The following is a 4,857-nucleotide window of genomic DNA, read 5'->3' on the forward strand; positions in this document are numbered from 1 at the left end:
GAAGGGAAGAGGAGGAGGAGGAGGAGGCCGGGAAGGGAGAACCCCCAACTGGGAGGAAAGGAGGAGGAGGAGCAGCTCTCTCCCTCCTTCCCTCCCTCCCTTTCCTTCTCTCTCTCTCTCCCTCCCGCCTTTTTCTTCCTCCCTCTTTCTTCTTCTTCCTCTTCTTTCTTTCTTTTGTTCTCCCTCCCTCTCTTCCCCTTTCTTTCTTTCTTTCCCTCCCTCTCTCTTCGTCTTCCTTCTTTCCTTCCTCTTTCGTACATACCTTCTCTCGCCCTCTTTTATTTCCTCTTCCTTCCATCATCCCTTTCACTCTTTCTTTCCTTTCTCTCTTCCTTTTTCTCCCTTTCCCTTTTCTTTCCCCTTCCCTTCCTCTCCTTTCTTCCTTCCTTCTGCCTCCCCTCCCTCCCTTTCTTTCTCTCTCTCTTCCTCCCTCCCTCCCTTTTTTCTCTCTTCTTCTCCCTTTCTCCTTTTCTTTCTTTTCCTCCCTCCCTTTCTTTATCCCTCCTTTCCCTTCTTCTCTTTCTCTCTCTTCCTTTCCTTCTCCCTCCCTCCCTCCTTCCCTTTTCTTTCTTTCTTTCTCCCTTCCATCCTTTTTCTCCCTTCCTTCCTTCCTGTTTTCGTGTTATTTGAATCCCTTGGTTTGTGTTCTAGTTTCTGCAGAGGTAGAAAACAGGCTTGCTTCCACATAGCATTCAAAGATAGCCAACATGTCACCTCTTGGCCTTCTCTTCTTCAATCTAAACATATCCAGCTCCTTCAGTCATTCCTCACGAAGCCTAGCATCCAGGCCTTTTGACCATCTTCCAGCTTGTCAATGCCCTCCTTGGATGCAGTCCAGTGTCACTTGGAGGCCCACATGGCTCCTTAACAGCCTGATGTTAGGAGTGTTTGCGCAGGAGCACATCCGTTCGTAGGGCTTATTGCCAAGCCAGTGTCGGTAGGATTTCACGTTGTTTGGTCCCGTTGTTCTGCTAAGTCAGCTTTTTGCTCTTCATGAGTGGCACCATTAGGGCACGGTTTCTGGGCAGGCAGCCAGAGCCTCACTCAGCCAAAGGGGCAGGAAGAAGCCCACACACAGCAATATTGGGTTAGCACAGTTTAAAATGGGTGTGAAGACAGACCCTCTTGAATTTTAAGGGGATTTGGAGACTAGGGGACACCAGTTTATCCTCCAGATATTATCCTCATCTGACATAGTGACAAACGTTGGGAGTTGCAGTTCCACAGATGTGCTGCTGCTGCTGCTGTGTGCTTTCAAGTCATTTCCAACTTATGGCAACCTTAAGAGTTCCTGCATGAGAGTTCCTGCATGGCAGAATGGGGTTGGACTGGATGGCCCTTGTGGTCTCTTCCAACTCTACGGTTCTATGATTCTAAGGCAAAACTATCATGGGGTTTTCTTGAAAACATTAGATCAGAGGAAGTTTGCCTTTGCCTTGGGCTGAGAGTATGTGACATGCCCAAGATCACGCAGTGGGTTTCATAGCCAAGTGGGGAATCGAACACTCAAACCATTACACCACACTGGCTCTACAGCTCAACAACACCTAAGGACATGCTTATCAAATTGGCAGATGACACCAAATTAGGAGTAGTAGCTAATGCCCCAGAGGAGAGGATCAAAATTGAAAATGACCTTAATAGATCAGAAAGCTGGGCCAAAACTAACAAAATGAATTTCAACAGTGAGAAATGTAAGGTACTGCACTTAGGCAGAAAAAAATATTAAATGTGTAGATATAGAATGGGGGACACTTGGCTTAACAAGTCATGAGAAAGGGATGTAGGAGTCCTAGAAGAGCACAAGTTGAACATGAGTCAACAGTGTGATGTGGCAGCTAAAAAGGCCAATGCGATTCTAGGCTGCATCAATAGAAGTATAGTGTCAAGATCGAGGGAAGCCATTGTACCTTCTCCTTCCTACCCCCTCCCTATGAACATCCCCATTCCCTGTGGCTGGGCTTTTGGAGTAATTCAACTGTTAATAGACCATCATGTCATTTTAAGAGAGGCAATTTTCTTTTTGAGAACCAAAAAGGTTCTTTCCAGTCCCTGAAGCAGAGACGCGCCATTGATCTGCTCCTTGGCTCACAGACATTAACTCAGCAGAGGATTATTTTAAGATCACCTTGATGATCCACTTCCAGCCCATGAGAACTGGAACTCTTTCTTGGCAACTCTTTTTGGCCAGAAGACGCCAAAGACATAATTTTGGCAGGGAGCAGGGAGCATCTCTTTTGGGAGGTTTTCACACTGATCTTCCATTCGTTGGAAACAACATGAAGGCAAACACCATGCAAAAACCTATAAACATTTGCATCCTGTTTCATTTCAGCTTATTCAAACCTGCAATGGAGGACAGTGTCTGGCATCCACAGCTGATGATGGCAGCTCATTCAGTGACAAACACACACATGCACCTTCCTCCCCATTTTACTGAATGGGGCTTGAGCTTATGCGGTATTTGCCTTACACGGGAGGGTCTGGAACGGATCCCCACGTAAGGCAAGGCTCTACTGTATCAGAAAATAGCAAAGACTTGAAATACCTACTTAAGAAAGTCAAGGAAGATAGTGCAAAGAAAGGTTTAGAGCTGAACATTAAGAAAACTGAAATAATGCCACAGATGATTTACATAACTTTATAGCAGACAATGAAGACACTGAGCTAGTCAAAGATCTCCTATACTTTGACTCAATCATTTATCCGAATAGAGGCTGCAGTCAAGTAATCAGAAGACTAGGACTTGGAAGGGCAGCTATAAAGGTACTAGACAAGATCCTGAAGTGTCAAGATATATAATTGAATACTAAAGTTAGGATGGTCCACGCTGTCCTATTTACCATTTCTATTTATCGTTGTGAAAGCTGAACACTGAATAAAGCTGATAGGAAGAAAATCAGCTCATTTGAAATGTGGGACTGGTTAAGAGTTCTGCAGATACCCTGGACTGTTAACAAGGACAAATAACTGAGTCCCAAAGCAAACCAAGCCTGAATTCTCCCTAGAAGCTAAGATGCCTAAACTAACATGCTTTGAACATATCATGAGAAGGTAAGACTCACTAGAAAGACAATAATGTTTGACAAGGTAGAAGGCAGTAGGAAAAGAAGACCACATTCCAGATGGGTAAACTCCACCAAGGAAGCCATGGTTGCCCTGAGACTTGGAGGAATAGATTTCTTCTGATGATGGTGGACCTTAGTGGTCCCTTTCAGCTCCACGATTCAAGGGAAAAAAGGAAGAGCAACAGGGTTAGCAGTAAGAAAAATATTCTAAAATTGGCACTGCAGTGATATGTTATTAGGCCAACCAGCAAGGTAAAAAGAAGTACCTCTGCAAGCTTTTAAAACTCCTATGTCTCCTTTTCCATAAAAAGGAAACAGTAAGGATGACAGAAATATCATTTGGGTCATCTATTTGTTGTGTTCAGACTTCATAGCGAAGATTCAGAAGTGTGTGCTGATTCTCAGATCGGACTCCTTGAGTATTGTGTTTCACTTTGAATAGCAACCTAAGCCTGTTGGGAACAGAACAGGTAATGAAAACAATCAATTTTAATTCTTCATTTTGCTCAGATGACCTGACCCCAACCACATTGTTGTGAGTATAAAATGCAACTAAATAGTCAGGTGGGCCACCTTCAATTCCTCAGAGAAGGAGGAGAAGGTACATGGGACACCGACAAATAGAACAATGTGGAGATTCAAGAATCTTTGTATCTTCATCATTATGCATCCCCCAGTGTGGCCCCATCCTGGCAGGAGAAGAATTAGCAGAACAGATTGCACCACATCGAAGCTGAAGTTGAGGGAAATTCCCATATTTGATACTCTTCTAGACTATAAACAATAAAAAAAGTCAGTCCCTGCAAATGGAAGAAAGCAAATTCTGCAAGGAGAAAGGCTTGATCCAGTTGGACATTTGTAGGACATTTTGAATTAAAGGGAGTACTGTATTAAAAATTCAAAATGCAATTGCACCCCAGGCATCTGAAGAGGTACAGCCCAGACCATCAACTCAACAGTGTGCATATTCCCAGCCAGTCTTGCCAGTTATTTAGGGGGACAGTTTTACCATTAACTGTGCTGCTCCTGGGGTCTTCCAGGGGCCATAAAACTGTCAAAGAAATAAAGAAAAAAGGTCAACAATACAACTGGCTTGGTTTTGAAAAAACACATTTTGTTAATGTTAAACAGTGGAGGAGTCACAAAGGTAGACTTGGGGGCATATGAGGTCCCAGGGCCATTCCTCTCTCCATTCCAGAGTTTAGCACCCGAGAAAGAGATGATGAAAACAGTAGAAGAGACAAACTCTAGTCATCAGATCCTTTTATTTTGTACACCTGTTCCACAGCAGGAAAACCACATTACATAGAAAAAAAAAAGCACCCCCTGATTGGTATGCCCCTTGCTCCCCTTTACATAAATACTGTCATTTTAATTTTATAAAAAGGAAAATTTTAAAAATATTAGAACACAAGAGACTCAGTTTGCAATCCCAATCTCCAAGGAACACACAGATGTCTGAAGATCACTTATGGGAGAGAGAAAAAAAACCCTTTACTACCACCAGCACTGACCTGGGGCTTTCTGAAAAGGAAAATAAAATATTTCTGGCCATATTGTTATGGGTCTAACCCCAAAACTCTTTTATGGTGTCATATTTAAAAGGGGAAGAAAGGAAAGAGAAAGAAAGAAAAGAAAAATAAATTATATCAATCCCTCTCCTGTAATAACTAGGTAGTTGTGCCAACTACTGAATTGGTCCTTTAGCTAAATTGTCTACAGAACTGAAGAAGGAGGAGATAGATAGATAGATAGATAGATAGATAGATAGATAGATAGATAGATAGAT

This window comes from Sceloporus undulatus, chromosome 7, assembly GCF_019175285.1.
Source record: "Sceloporus undulatus isolate JIND9_A2432 ecotype Alabama chromosome 7, SceUnd_v1.1, whole genome shotgun sequence".
NCBI classification, from domain to species: domain Eukaryota; kingdom Metazoa; phylum Chordata; class Lepidosauria; order Squamata; family Phrynosomatidae; genus Sceloporus; species Sceloporus undulatus.